General features: G+C 41.5%; 1 protein-coding gene and 2 pseudogenes across 3 annotated transcripts in view; all 3 read left to right on the plus strand.

The window, feature by feature from the left end:
• AK5 (adenylate kinase 5) overlaps positions 1-15,978 on the plus strand; it is a 310,915-nt gene that overhangs the window by 90,314 nt on the left and 204,623 nt on the right. The gene's annotated exons all lie outside the window — the stretch shown is intronic.
• LOC104668285 lies at positions 4,749-6,624 on the plus strand (annotated as a pseudogene). Its single transcript, XR_004052211.1, has one exon. The product of XR_004052211.1 is annotated as an actin, cytoplasmic 2-like (transcript).
• Positions 8,610-15,978, plus strand: part of LOC115892366 — a 34,542-nt pseudogene continuing 27,173 nt past the window's right edge.

The following is a 15,978-nucleotide window of genomic DNA, read 5'->3' on the forward strand; positions in this document are numbered from 1 at the left end:
AGACTTTGCTGAAGTTGCTTATCAGCTTAAGGAGATTTTGGGCTGAGACGATGGAGTTTTCTAAATATACAATCATGTTATCTGCAAACAGGGACAATTTGACTTCCTCTTTTCCTAACTGAATACTCTTTATTTCTTTCTCTTGCCTGATTGCCCTGGCCAGAACTTCCAACACTATGTTGTATAGGAGTGGTGAGAGAATAGGAGTGGTGACAGAGGGCGTTTCCCTGTCTTGTGCCAGTTTTCAAGGGGAATGCTTCCAGTTTTTGCCCATTCAGTATGATATTGACTGTAGGTTTGTCATAAATAGCTTTTATTACTTTGAGATATGTTCCATCAATACCGAATTTATTGAGAGTTTTTAGCATGAAGGCCGTTGAATTTTGTCAAAGGCCTTTTCTGCATCTATTGAGATAATCATGTGGTTCTTGTCTTTGGTTCTGTTTATATGCTGGATTACGTTTATTGATTTGCATATGTTGAACCAGCCTTGCATCCCAGGGATGAAGCCCACTTGATCATGGTGGATAAGCTTTTTGATGTGCTGCTGGATTTGGTTTGCCAGTATTTTACTGAGGATTTTTGCATCAACGTTCATCAGGGATATTGGTCTAAAATTCTCTTTTTTTGTTGTGTCTCTGCCAGGCTTTGGTATCAGGATGATGTTGGCCTCATAAAACAAGTTAGGATTCCCTCTTTTTCTGTTGATTGGAATAATTTCAGAAGGAATGGTACCAGCTCCTCCTTGTACCTCTGGTAGAATTCGGCTGTGAATCCGTCTGGTCCTGGACTTTTTTTGGTTGGTAGGCTATTAATTATTGCCTCAATTTCAGAGCCTGTTATTCATCTATTCAGGGATTCAACTTCTTCCTGGTTTAGTCTTGGGAGAGTGTATGTGTCCAGGAATTTATCCATTTCTTCTAGGCTTTCTAGTTTATTTGTGTAGAGGTGTTTATAGTATTCTCTGATGGTTGTTTGTATTTCTGTGGGGTCGGTGGTGATATTAGTCTTGCTAGCGGTCTATCAATTTTGTTGATCTTTTCAAAAAACCAGCTCCTGAATTCATTGATTTTTTGAAGGGCTTTTTGTGTCTCTGTCTCCTTCAGTTCTGCTCTGATCTTAGTTATTTCTTGCCTTCTGCTAGCTTTTGAATGTGTTTGCTCTTGCTCCTCTAGTTCTTTCAATTGTGATGTTAGGGTGTCAGTTTTAGATCTTTCCTCCTTTCTCTTGTGGGCATTTAGTGCTATAAATTTCCCTCTACAGACTGCTTTAAATGTGTCCCAGAGATTCTGGTATGTTTTATCTTTGTTCTCATTGGTTTCAAAGAACATCTTTATTTCTGCCTTCATTTCGTTATGTACCCAGTAGTCATTCAGGAGCAGGTTGTTCAGTTTCCATGTAGTTGAGTGGTTTTGACTGAGTTTCTTAATCCTAAGTTCTAGATTGATTGCACTGTGATCTGAGAGACAGTTTGTTATAATTTCTGTTCTTTTACATTTGCTGAGGAGTGCTTTACTTCCAACTACGTGGTCAATTTTGAAATAAGTGCGATGTGGTGCTGAAAAGAATGTATATTCTGTTGATTTGGGGTGGAGAGTTCTGTGGATGTCTATTGGGTCTGCTTGGTGCAGAGTTGAGTTCAATTTCTGGATATCCTTGTTAACTTTCTGTCTCATTGATCTGTCTAATGTTGACAGTGGGGTGTTCAAGTCTCCCATTGTTATTTTATGGGAGTCTAAGTCTCTTTGTAAGTCTCTAAGGACTTGCTTTATGAATCTGGGTGCTCCTGTATTGGGTGCAGATATATTTAGGATAGTTATTCTTATTGCATTGATCCCTTTGCCATTACGTAATGACCTTCTTTGTCTCTTTTGATCTTTGTTGGTTTAAAGTCTGTTTTGTCAGAGACTAGGATTGCAACCCCTGCCTTTTTTTGTTTTCTATTTACTTGGTAGATCTTCCTCCATCCCTTTATTATGAGCCTATGTGTGTCTCTGCACATGAGATGGGTCTCCTGAATACAGCAAACTGATGGGTCTTGACTCTTTATCCAATTTGCCAGTCTCTGTCTTTTAATTGGACCATTTAGCCCATTTACATTTAAGGTTAATATTGTTATGTGTGAACTTGATCCTGTCATTATGATGTTAGCTGGTTATATTGCTCGTTAGTTGATGCGGTTTCTTCCTAACATTGATGGTCTTTACATTTTGGCATGTTTTTGCAATGGCTGGTACCGGTTGTTCCTTTCCATGTTTAGTGCTTCCTTCAGGATCTCTTGTAGGGCAGGCCTGGTGGTGACAAAATCTCTTAGTATTTGCTTGTCTGTAAAGGCTTTTATTTCTCCTTCACTTATGAAACTTAGTTTGGCTGGATATGAAATTCTGGCTTGAAAATTCTTTTCTTTAAGAATGTTGAATATCGGCCCCCACTCTCTTCTGGCTTGTAGAGTTTCTGCTGAGAGATCCACTGTTAGTCTGATGGGCTTCCCTTTGTGTGTAACCCGGCCTTTCTCTCTGGCTGCCCTTAACATTTTTTCCTTCTGAAAATTTCAACTTTGGTGAATCTGACAATTATGTGCCTTGGAGTTGCTCTTCTCGAAGAGTATCTTTGTGGCATTCTCTGTATTTCCTGAATTTGAATGTTAGTCTGCCTTGCTAGGTTGGGGAAGTTCTCCTGGATAATATCCTGCAGAGTGTTTTCCAACTTGGTTCCATTCTCCCTGTTACTTTCAGGTACACCAATCAGATGTAGATTTGGTCTTTTCACATAGTCCCATATTTCTTGGAGGCTTTGTTCATTTCTTTTTACTCTTGTTTCTCTAAACTTCTCTTCTAGCTTCATTTCATTCATTTGATCTTCAATCACTGATACCCTTTCTTCCAGTTGATCGAGTCAGTTACTAAAGCTTATGCACTTGTCGCATAGTTCTAGTGTCATGGTTTTCAGCTCTATCAGGTCATTTAAAGACTTCTCTATATTGGTTATTCTAGTTAGCCATTAGTCAAATCTTTTTTCAAGGTTTTTAGCTTCTTTGTGATGGGTTTGAACTTCCTCCTTTAGCTTGGAGAAGTTTGATCATCTGAAGCCTTCTTCTCTCAGCTCATCAAAGTCATTCTCCATCCAGCTTTCTTCCATTGCTGACAAGGAGCTGTGTTTCTTTGGAAGGGGAGAGGTGCTCTGATTTTTAGAATTTTCAGCTTTTCTGCACTGCTTTTTCCACATCTTCGTGGTTTTATCTACCTTTGGTCTTTGATGATGGTGACATACAGATGGGGTTTTGGTGTGCATGTCCTCTCTGTTTGTTAGTTTTCCTTCTAACAGTCAGGACCCTCAGCTGCAGATCTGTTGGAGTTTGCTTGAGGTCCACTCCAGACTCTGTTTGCCTGGGTATCAGCAGCGGAGGCTGCAGAAGAGTGAATGTTGCTGAACAGCAAATGTTGCTGCCCAGTTTTTCCTCTGGAAGCTTCGTCTCAGAGGGGTACCCGGCCGTGTGAGGTGTGATGCATCAGTCTGCCCCTAGTGGGGTGTGTCTCCCAGTTAGGCTAGTCGGGGGTCATGGACCCACTTGAGCAGACAGTCTGTCTGTTCTCAGATCTCAAACTCCATGCTGGGAGAACCAGTACTGTCTTCGGAGGTATCAGACAGGGACTTTTAAATCTGCAGAGGTTTCTGCTGCCTTTTGTTTGGCTATGCCGTGTCCCCAGAGGTGGAATCTACAGAGGCAGGCAGGCCTTCTTGAGCTGTGGTGGGCTCCACCCAATTCGAGCTTCCCATTGGCTTTGTTTACCCACTCAAGCCTCAGCAATGGCGGGCGCCCCTCCCCCAGCCTCGTTGCCACCTTGTAGTTAGATCTCAGGCTGCTGTGCTAGCAATGAGGGAGGCTCCGTGGGCGTGAGACCCTCCAAGCCAGGTGCAGGATATAATCTCCTGGTGTGCCCTTTGCTAAGACCCTTTGAAAAGCACAGTATTAGGGTGGGAGTGACCCGATATTCCAGGAGTTGTGTGTCACGGTTTCCTTTGCCTAGGAAAGGGAATTCCCTTCCCCCTTGCACTTCCCGGGTGAGGCAATGCCTCGCCCTGCTTTGGCTCTCACTCACTGGGCTGCACCCACTGTCCTGCACCCACTGTCTGACATGCCTCAGTGAGATGAACCCAATACCTCAGTTGGAAATGCAGAAATCACCTGTCTTCTGTGTCACTGATGCTGGGAGCTAGAGACTGGAGCTGTTCCTATTCGGCCATCTTGGAACCATCCCACTTTTTTCTTATGAAAGCAGATGCTCCTTTTATTTTTCCCTGATTTTCTTCTTCAGATAAATAATATATACTTCTCTCTTGGAATGTTGTAGGCTTTCCCAAATTATTCATAGTAATACAATCCTCTGTTGTCATGTTGATCGGCCATCACATGTATTAACCTTTTTGTCCCCTGTATCAACTCATCATAAGAGTTATATTAATTTTGGCCTCTTTATATAATCGGAAGACAAAAATGAGACCACACTTCCTTTTGCATTATATACAGTATAGAAAAATAGTAATTATTTAAATTACTTAATTATTTAAAATAAGAATGTATAATATTAGAATTCCTTGTACTGTAAAGAAATCATATATTACTTTAGAGGTAACCATTGCTTTCTAAAGGTAAGAAACATTTAAGAAGTTTCGCTCTCAGTCGCCACTGCCAGCTCGCGCACCTTGTTCTTCTGCCGCTCAACCGTCCTACCCCTCCACCAGTCGCAATGGAAGAAGAGATCGCCGTGCTGGTCGTTGACAATGGCTCCGGCATGTGCAAAGCTGGCTTTGCTGGGGACGATGCACCCCGAGCCGTGTTTCCCTCCATCGTTGGGCGTCCCCAACACCAGGGCATGATGGTGGGCATGGGCCAGAAGGACTCCTACGTGGGTGACAAGGCCCAGAGCAAGCGCGGCATCTTGACCCTGAAGTACCCTATCAAGCATGGCATTGTCACCAACTGGGATGACATGGAGAAAATCTGGCACCATACTTTCTACAATGAGCTCCACGTGGCCCCAGAGGAGCACCTGGTGCTGCTGACCGAGGCCCCCCTGAACCCTAAGGCCAACAGAGAGAAGATGACTCAGATTATGTTTGAGACCTTCAACACCCCGGCCATGTACGTGGCCATCCAGGCGTGCTGTCCCTCTATGCCTCTGGGCGCACCACTGGCATTGTCATGGACTCTGGAGACGGGGTCACCCACACGGTGCCCATCTATGAGGGCTACGCCCTCCCCCATGCTATCCTGCGTCTGGACCTGCCTGGCCGGGACCTGACCGACTACCTCATGAAGATCCTCACCGAGCGTGGCTACAGCTTCACCACCATGGCCGAGCGGGATATTGTGCGTGACATCAAGGAGAAGCTGTGCTATGTCGCCCTGGACTTCGAGCAGGAGATGGCCACCGCCGCATCGTCCTCTTCCCTGGAGAAGAGCTACGAGCTGCCTGATGGCCAGGTCATCACCATTGGCAATGAGCGGTTCCGGTGTCCAGAGGCGTTGTTCCAGCCTTCTTTCCTGGGCATGGAATCTTGCGGCATCCACAAGACCACCTTCAACTCTATCATGAAGTGTGACGTGGACATCCGCAAAGACCTGTATGCCAACACGGTGCTGTCTGGTGGCACCACCATGTACCCAGGCATTGCCGACAGGATGCAGAAAGAGATCACTGCCCTGGCACCCAGCACCATGAAGATCAAGATCATCGCACCCCCAGAACGCAAGTACTCAGTGTGGATCAGTGGCTCCATCTTGGCCTCACTGTCCACCTTCCAGCAGATGTGGATTAGCAAGCAGGAGTACGACGAGTCAGGCCCCTCCATCGTCCATCGCAAATGCTTCTAAATGGACTGAGCAGATGCGTAGCATTTGCTGCATGGGTTAATTCAGAAGTATAAATTTGCCCTTGGCAAATGCATACACCTCATGCTAGCCTCACGAAACTGGAATAAGCCTTCGAAAAGAAATTGTCCTTGAAGCTTGTATCTGATATCAGCACTGGATTGTAGAACTTGTTGCTGATTTTGACCGTGTATTCAAGTTAACTGTTCCCCTTGGTATTTGTTTAATACCCTGTACATATCTTTGAGTTCAACCTTTAGTACATGTGGCTTGGTCACTTCATGGCTGAGGTAAGAACGTTCTTGTGGAAGACAAGTCTGTGGCTTGGTGAGTCTGCGTGGCCAGCAGTCTCTGATCTGTGCAGGGTATTAATGTGTCAGGGCTTGAGTGTTCTGGGGTTTCTCTAGAGGCTGGCAAGGGCTCCTGAACCAGTTTCTGCCCTGCCAGTCTGTCAGGGTTGCAAAGTCCAAGCCATAGGACCCAGTTTTCTTAGCTGACGTTTTCTGCCAGAACACCGTGGGCTGTTACTTGCCTTGAGTTAGAAGCGGTTTGCATTTACACCTGTAAATTTATTCATCTTTTTTATTTATGTAAGGTTTTTTTGTACGCAATTCTCAATTCTTTTAAGAGATGACAACAAATTTTGGTTTTCTACTGTTATGTGAGAACATTAGGCCCCAGCAACACATCATTGTGTAAGGAAAAATAAAAGTGCTGCCGTAACAGAAAAAAAAAAAAGAAAAAAAAAAAAAGAAGTTTCAAAAAATGTCTTGACAAAAGCATTAAGGATAAATTTGTCATAAATTATTAAAGGAAAACAAACAAGTTTTAGAATTAAGAGTATAGTCACGCCCTTCCACAAAACACACTTTAATGCTGCTGCCAATAAATGGCATTTGCAATATGACATTTGCTATTAATGTGAGATAGCAGTTATATCTGCTTTGAGAAAGTCATATAATTTCTCCATGTTGCTTTTCTTCCCAAAGCAGCATCCAGGTTTCTAGGGAGGAACTTTTCCCCGCAGCGCCTGTTCTGTCCTTGCAGAACAAGGCTAACGTGGCAGGAGCTGCCTGCTGTGAGCCTGGGAGTAGAGACTAGTCAGATGTCTTCTAGAGGGTTCTGGTCCCACCCTGCTGGTCCTCACCTGCTCACACCTGTCCCAAGCAACGGGTACACAGCTTTTGTTTTCACACTTCACCTCCAGCCCCATGGAGAATTCCAGCAGTGAGCTTGGCTGCCTAACACTTTTCCCCATAAATCACTGAAAAGCTGAAATCTCAAAACTGAAAGGAAGCAACTAACAGACAAACTCTGTCTCACAAACTCACATGCAACCTCAAAGCCCTACAGGTTCTCTCAAAGTAAACTTTCACACCATGCAGAAAAAAGTACAAACGGACTTGGGGGGACTTGGATCACAATTTATTTTCCGACTTTTTGCATGATTACTAGATAATCCACCACATTTTAATGAAAGGGGTTTAAAAACTTTAAAGATGGGCCAGGCGCGGTGGCTTAAGCCTGTAATCCCAGCACTTTGGGAGGCCGAGACAGGTGGATCACGAGGTCAGGAGATCGAGACCATCCTGGCTAACACCATGAAACCCTGTCTCTACTAAAAAATACAAAAAACTAGCCGGGTGAGGTGGCGGGCGCCTGTAGTCCCAGCTACTTGGGAGGATGAGGCAGGAGAATGGCGTAAACCCAGGAGGCAGAGCTTGCAGTGAGCTGAGATCCGGCCACTGCACTCCAGCCTGGGCGATAGAGTGAGACTCCATCTCAAAAAAAAAAAAAAAACAAAAAAAAAAAACAAAAAAAAAAACAAAACTTTAAAGATGAAAATAAAAGTTAAAATTTAAAAAAAAACTTTAAAGATGGATCAAGATTCTCAAAGGGGACAATGGATAGAATGGAATGAAAATACTGAATGGCATTCTTCCTCTTGGCTGTTCTCCCATTTAGTACAGTCTCTTGTGCTGGAAAGTCGCAGAGAGTGGAAGGAAAGAAGTCTTTTACCTCACCGTGGGCAGAAAGTGAATGCCAGACTCCAACCCCAGACCAGTCCAGCTTGGCAAACTTGCTAAGCAGTGCCACGCCAGCAGCTTGGGAACTGGATTCTGGGATCCTCCATCCCAGCTGCACATAGGCTCGAGACAGGCCAGTGCCTCCCGAATCATTCAAGCACTCCTGAAGTTATTCTGGCTGTCCATTCCTATCCTAAGTTGACTATGAATGTCTTACTTTGTTCTACAGCTTCTTTCTGAAGTCTTCCTTTACCAGTTATGCTTTCTTCTTTCTAAATCATTTATGTGTGGCTGGATGTCACTTTCATTACCTACTGACTCCATCCTGTGCTGACCCAGAGAGGATGTGGGTATGGAAGGAACTATAAATATTTACATTCCCTTTCCATTTGCATGTCTACACACAGTTAAGGCACATCTCCCTTGCAGTCAGAATTCTGTTTAGGCTCTGATTCATAGTAATGTGCTTTTATTCCTAACCACAATTCTCACATGACCAGGACCCCTTCTTGGCACCATTTAGAGTCTTCCAAGGATATATTTATATGGGCTATTTAAAGGAACAGTACCACACTGTCCAGGAGCTGGTTATCCAGTCTATCTTTTCTGTATGCAAGAGGAGGAAGGGGCTCAATATTATAATTTTCCCTGAAGCCAGGAGATCTCCAGGTGGAAAGAGTACTTTACAGCACTGGAGGTGCTATTTGGAAATGGGGTTTCAACTCGATGGCACTATCAGGCCTGCTGGTAAGTCCTTCCCTATCTTGAGTACCTTAATCTAGTTAATTTTTTTTTCTCATGGTAACTCACCTCACAGGCATTTAATCATTCACTTGAGAGTATGGTGCAAAGAATGTGGGCTTCCAAGTAGGGAAGATGTAAGTGCTGACCTCTGACTCAACTGACACTGGAGCAATTTACTGTCCGTCTGGGTCAGTTTGCTTCTTTACAGACAGAAATGAATGATCCTCCTCTACAGGTTATTAGAAGGACTTAAAAAGATAAGGAGTTTGGCATTTAATAAATGGAAGTCTCTATGATTTCACTATTCCATAGATAGTATGCAGACTAAATAATAATGGAGGGAAAGGAAATTAATAGTTATTAAGTTCTGATACTTATTAACACTCCTTGGAAAGATCCATCATGGGAGAAGGAAGAAGGAAGGAGGTAACAGAATTAGGTGATTTTATTGGTCCTACCAAACTGCTTGACCCTCTCAGAAGTGATCAGTAGAAAGACTTGCACTTCTCCATGAAGGTGTGAGTTCATCGGAACCTTTGAGTTTCTTTTATCTGCTTCTAATTTTGTTTATCAATCTCTTTCCCAGTCCTTACTAATGCAACACGTGCTGTTAGCATGTCCTTGTCTTTGATAAACCACTTCAAATAATACCACATACTTTTCATACATTTTTAATCACTGTCACTTACCAGACCTTGAATAATAACACTAGATTTAAAACAACAAAAAAATTCCTTTGAAATGTTACAGTGAATTTTAGAAAAGTGCTTAATGAAAATTTAACAACAAAAATTGCACAACAAAGAGAAATGGATGCCATTTTCTCTGTCACAGTAAGTTACGAAAATGCAACCATTAACCCAATCATGATAATAATTTTTATGAGACCTTCAACACCAAAATTTAGACATCCAACGGCTTCCCACACACCACTCTCACCTTTTTCATGGAAAAACAGTTATTACATTTCAACACTCTGGGGAATTAAAAGAAGAGGTGTCTTCAACAAACTAGGCTTGTGGTTAAAATCTCTGTTTAATATTCTGAAAAAGAAGTATGACTCTTAGTCATTCTTAATACATTTATCTTACAGTGTCAAAATATCAATGTTTCCTAATGAGCTTCTAAACCTTATTTTTTCTTTGATCAAGAAAAAGTATCTACCAAATCACTTTGCATATATAAGGACTCAAAATTACTCATGCAAAAAGTAGTATTGGGTAAACAAGACTTTGAGAAGTCTTGTAGCCACCTGAATGTCACAATTTTCAAACATTGTGGTGTTCTTTTGAAATAAAATGTGTGTGTGTGTATGTGTGTGTGTGTGTGTGTGCATATGAAATGAAAGCATCTTGTATATATGAGTGAGTGCCCAATATTTGTTCTTAGAATTTTAACGTGAGCATTGACCAGTGACAAATCCCACATAAACACCACTTCAGTGGCTGCCTTGTATTCTATTGTAGGGATCTATGTCATTTGTTTGACCATTCTTTTATTCTTTGACGTTTAGGTTTCCAAGTTTTTAACCATTATAAAAATGTGACAAGCGTCTTTGCTTTCTTCATGTCCAGGCTTTTAATTATTTTTTCAGAATTGTGTCTAAGAAGGAAATTTCTGGTTCTTTCTTACCCTCTAGATACATATTGCAAAATTACTTTCCAGAATAAGCTTGTAACTGTTTATACTCCCACCAGTTGTGTAGGAAGTTCCCACTTCACAATACCCTTGCCAGCATGGGCACTCTCATTTAAAAAAAATATTTTACATTTGAGGCATAGACTTCAAAGATGAGAGTCTTAGATGACATTTAGTGTAACCTTTTTTTCAATAATTTGTCCTCCCAGTGCTCTAACTGTACATTCCTTGAGGAGGATTCTGTGTTATCTATTACTATAATCCCAATTGCTTACATATATTAATAGTAATACAGTAATGTTTGTATGTTATCTATTACTATAATCCAAATTGCTTACATATATTAATAGTAATACAGTAATGTTTGCTGAGGTAGTGAGTGAATATATAAATTAACATATGATTGAGGCCAGGTACGGTGGCTCACGCCTGTAATCCCAGCACTTTGGGAGGCCGAGGCAGGTGGATCACTTGAGGTCAGGAGTCGAGACCAGCCTGGCCAACATGGTGAAACCCTGCCTCTACTAAAAATACAGAAAGTAGCTGGGCATGGTGGTAGGCACTTGTAATCTCAGCTACTCGGGAGCCTGAGGCAGGACAATCGCTTGAACCCGGGAGATGGAAGTTTCAGTGAGCCGAGATTGTGCCACTGCACTCCAGCTGGGGCGGCAGAGCAAGACTCCGTCTCAAAAAAAAAAAAAACATATGATTGAATAGATGTCCTTAACAGATAGTCATCTAATTGTGAGATCGTATTCAAAATTTAACAGTGTACTCTCTGAAGTAAATTGTAAATTTACTTTTGCTTTTGAAGTTACCATATTCTTCATTTTTTAAATTACTGCTAAATCTTGAGCATTACACTGTAATAAGTATATCAGAAAAGCCTACTTAAAATATTATTCTAACATCAAAAATTGCCCAAGAAACTGTATGTATGCCTTTCAGCCCATAAAATACATATATAGAGTAAATGTGTCATTTCTGAGATTTTCATTTACAACACTGTCATTTCTCAATGGAATTAATTCTAGCTCAGAGTCTGTAAGAACTCACCTGAAATTAGATTGGTATCTCAGTGTCTTTACTGAGGCATGTACCAAAAATATAGAAATTAGTTTTAGCCTCTTATTTGCACCATTCTCTGTACTATCTCATAATAATTCAAAATGGGGTTTTTTGTTCTCTTGGCCAAGCAAATGCCCTTGGGCTTGCTTTTATGCTTTCTCTTTTACCTTGCTTGATAGTAAAGTGTCCAATTAATTCTCCAAGTAGTTATCATGAAATCCTCCCAAATAGAATTTCCTTCAGATTGAACTTCTCATTGCATTTCAGTTCAGTCCCTTTATGCCAATTGAGGTAATGCTTTTTTTTTTTTTTTTTTTTTTTTTTTTAGAACCAAGAGAAGGAAGCCCAAAGGTCAGGTTTAGTAATATACCTTCCAAATGTGCTTTATATTCCTGAGTCTCTTTTTCTATAAGTACAATTTTGTTTTAAAGAAAGAGTATATAGTAGAAAAACTTAAAAGTTGTCATTGAGGCCGAGGTGGAAAGATCACATCAGGCTAGTAGTGCAAGACCAACCTGAGCAGCACAATGAGACCCTATCTCTACACAAAATGTAAAAGCTTAGCCGGGTGTGGTGGCACCTATTTGTAGCTCTAGCTACTCAGGAGACCAAGGCAGAATATTGCTTGAGCCCAGGAGTTCAAAGTTACAGTGAGCTCTATGATCTCACCACTACACTCCAGCCTGGGCAACACAGCAAGACCCTGTCTCAAAAAAAAAAAAGTTATTGAAAAATCAGTTAAATATTCACTACATTTATCTGATTTGTCCATTTTAAGTATATTAGTAAATGCATTCTTACCAAACTCTTAATATTAATTATTTTCCTTTTGACATGGGCCTATGTACCCTCAGTAACAAGGTCACCATTTATTCTGTGCTTATTACATGCCAGACAATGAGCTAAGTGACTCATATTTATTATCTCATTTAGTCCTCTCAATAACGCTGTACTATAGGGTATTGTTAGTCTCACTTTATAAATGAGCAAACAGGCTCGAGAGACTTGAAGATACTTGGCAAAGTCACTGAGCTGAAGGGCAAGAGTGCTTTAATTGAGTCAAGCCAGTTCAGACCTTATGCTCATGATACTAGGAGGTAACATAGAGTAGTGCAGATCATCAACCTAAAGCAGGAATTTCAAACTAATTTTATCTGGCATGCCAGACTTGATCAGTAGCCCATTTACATGCTGTGTTGAGGCAGGTGAACAATTTGAGTTCTATCAGAAAGAGTGTCACATTCTGCAGTAAATGCAAGAAAAGGACATCAGGGCATACATGCTGCGGATCTGCCATCCCAGGCCTAAAAGAAACAATATGCAAACAAGTGGAAATGAGAACAGCCTCAGAGCTGTACTTCCCTAGGTGCTGACGCTCCATGCCCCATCTCCTACCTTCTGCTTGGGCTTTGTTAAATAGGCCAAGAGATTTTCTTTTTACAATCTCTATAGGTTGCAAATATTTTGATGGACTGGATCTTCAGCTGTTCTGCAAGCCTTCTTCCTAGGTCCCTGTCTGGGAGTATTCGCAATATGTCATCTGTAGAGCTGGGAAACTGAATCATCTTGGTGCTGCACTGGGCACTTTTCTCCTACAGCCACACAATGGAATGCAGCTCTTCAGAGACACTGTGATAATCAAATAGATTCAAAGCATTGGTTCCATATGGGAGATGGTGTAGTGCAAAGGATCATGGTTTGGAATGTGGAAGCCTGCGACTGAGTCTTCACCCTGCCACTTGCTATGTGTGTAACCTGATGACTTAACATCTGAACCTCTGTTTTCTCATCTGTGGGAATGAACACATCATGTTAATATTTATTTCCCTAGGCCGCTGTGATGCTTAACTGAGAGAATGAAGGTACAAATGTATTGTAAACTATCAAGACCTTGTTATTAGAGATTGCTGTAGTAGCTAATGCTGTTATTTTTAAAATGTTTAACAGTTTCTTATGAAAAACACAGCAGTAAAATTTATACTGCAGTGTTGAACACATTCAGCACAGCTTCAGACTCCTGGCTGTGTGTGAAAACTCCAAGAGGACACCACTGGTTTATGTCACTTGAGACTCCAGACATTGAACAGTAATTAGGGAACATGACAGTAATTTGATTTAAAGTCTGCAGCCACAGAGTTCAGGCTCCATCCCTCTCTCCTCATTCTCCCTCAGTGCACATCCAGGGGGAGGACAAGTAGGTCGAAGCAGACTCGGATGGTGCTTGCTAGCCAGAGATTAGAAAAAGTGAGCCCACCAGTTCTACAGTTGTGCAAAACCAAGCCAAAAAGTGAGCACTTCAGTGCACTCAATGCCAGAAAAAAAAAAAAAAAGAAAAACCTGTCTTACTTTTTTTGTTATTACTGACTTCATGAGTAGTGCATGTAACTATTTCTGTGGGTCTTATCTTTGATTTTTTTTCTCTTTGATTTTCAAAAAGAACCATTAACATTTTGATATTATGTTTACTGAGAGGTTGCACAATGTCAGCCAAAGTAAAAGGGATATGAATGAAATAAGAAATACAGAAGTCTGGCCAGGCACAGTGGCTCACGCCTGTCGTCCCAACACTTTGGGAAGACGAGGTGACAGGATGACTTGAGCTCAGGAGTTTGAGACCAGCTGGGCAGTGTAGTGAGACCTCCTCTCTACAAAAAGATAGAAAGTTAGCTGATCATCATGGAGCATTCTTCTGGTCCAGCCTTGGGAGGCTGAGGTGAAAGGATCGCTTGAGTCTGAAGGTTGAGGCTGCAGTGAGCCAAGATGGTGCCCCTGCACTCCTGCCTGGGCAACAGAGTGAAACTGTCTCAAAGAAAAGAAAGGAAATATGGAAGTCCTGCTTTAATCATTAAGTGACACCATTAAATAACACTGGTTTGTAGTAAAGCTGAAATAAGCAATTATGTGACTCTGCTTGAATATTTAAAGAAATAGGACAATAATTTGCCCCAAAAGTATGAAGCAGCTCCTCTCCCATCTTTTGTGGGCTGTTTCTCCCCTCAGACTCTGTGTTGTCTTTCTTGGTTTCTCTCTTGACTCTTGTCATACTCTTTATGGGAGCTCCAAACACATATATCAGACTCCCTGTCGGTGGTGTCCTCTCTACCTGGGTGTCCCACAACCAATTTAACACAGTTTATCCCAAGACTGAATTTATAGTTTCTTCCCATCCCCAAACCTGCTTCCTTCCTATGTCCCTTGCCTCAGTAAATGTCAGCACCATCTCCTAAGGAGCCTATGTCAAAAGCCTCAGTCATGCTAGACCACCCTCTCTCACTTAGGCCCATGTCCAATCAGTGGCCAAGTTCTCATCATCCCAGCCTCTTGATGTCTCTTCAGGTCAGACCCTCCTCACTAGTCCTGCTGCCACTGTTTTGATTTAGTCTCTTCCTCCCATGCCATCTTTTCTTACTGACATTACTACAATAACTCACTGCTTTCCCTTTTTCTAGCCTAGTCCCTTCCAACCAATATCCACATGCTTCATGGGTAATGTGTATGATCATGTCACTCAACTGCTTAAAATCCTTCAGTGCTTTCATATTATCTCTTGAATAAAATGAGGAGCTCTTGGCATGACACTTAGGGCTACTCTATCATGTTATCTTCTGACTGTACAGAAATACTAGTGGTTCCCTAAGTGGGTGATATAGTTCCACACTTCTGTGCTTTAAGAGATATTCCTTTACATGCCTTGTTTCTTTTTTTATTTAATATTTCTTCTTATCCTCTTAGCATCCCAGTGTACCTTTGCATGCCTTTTACCCTAGGAGAATGCCCACTGACTCTTTAAGCCTTAACTTGAATATCACAATCTTTATGAAACTTTTCTCCTTTGTGTTACTATAGCAACCTGTAAATACTTCCTTGATAGCACTTATTATGTTGTTTTATTATGAATTTTTTTAAACATCCTGAGACAATTTTATTCAAATTTCTTATATGCATCTCTAGCATCAGGGTATATGTCATCATAAAAGTCACTCTTTAAGTTCTCTCAGTTTTCCAGAATGCATCAACTTCACTTCTGTGTAAGCTGTTTGAGACACAGCACTTTAAAAATCCATGTAGGGTGTTATGAAAATTTTATCCCAAGTCTTGAATACCCATTTGAATAACATTTAATTTTTTTCACTCTTCATATATGTGCATGTTGATAATCTCTGCAATGTGATGACTTACATTATAAGGTCCTCACACTACAGGTGAAGCAGTATAGTAGTATATTTTTTTTAGATGGAGTTTTACTTCTGTTGTCCAGACTGGAGTGCAATGGCATGATGTCTGCTCACTGCAACCTCCACCTCCCTGGTACAAGCGATTCTCCTGCTTCAGCCTCCCAAGTAGCTGGAATTACAGGCGTGTGCCAACACACCTGCCTAATTTTGTATTTCTAGTAGAGACGGGGTTTCACCATGTTGGTCAGGCCGGTCTCGAATTCCTGACCACAAGTGATCCACCCGCCTTGGCCTCCCAAAGTGCTGGGATTACAGGCATGAGCCATTGCACCTGGCCAGTATAATAGTATTTGAAGGCAGACTCTGATTAATTAAAAATTCATATTAGAGCAAGTTTGGGTTAATAAAAAACCTGGAGAGAGAATATGTGAAAAAAATTTGCAGATGGAACTGA

The sequence above is a fragment of the Rhinopithecus roxellana genome, chromosome 12 (genome assembly GCF_007565055.1).
Source record: "Rhinopithecus roxellana isolate Shanxi Qingling chromosome 12, ASM756505v1, whole genome shotgun sequence".
Lineage (NCBI taxonomy): Eukaryota > Metazoa > Chordata > Mammalia > Primates > Cercopithecidae > Rhinopithecus > Rhinopithecus roxellana.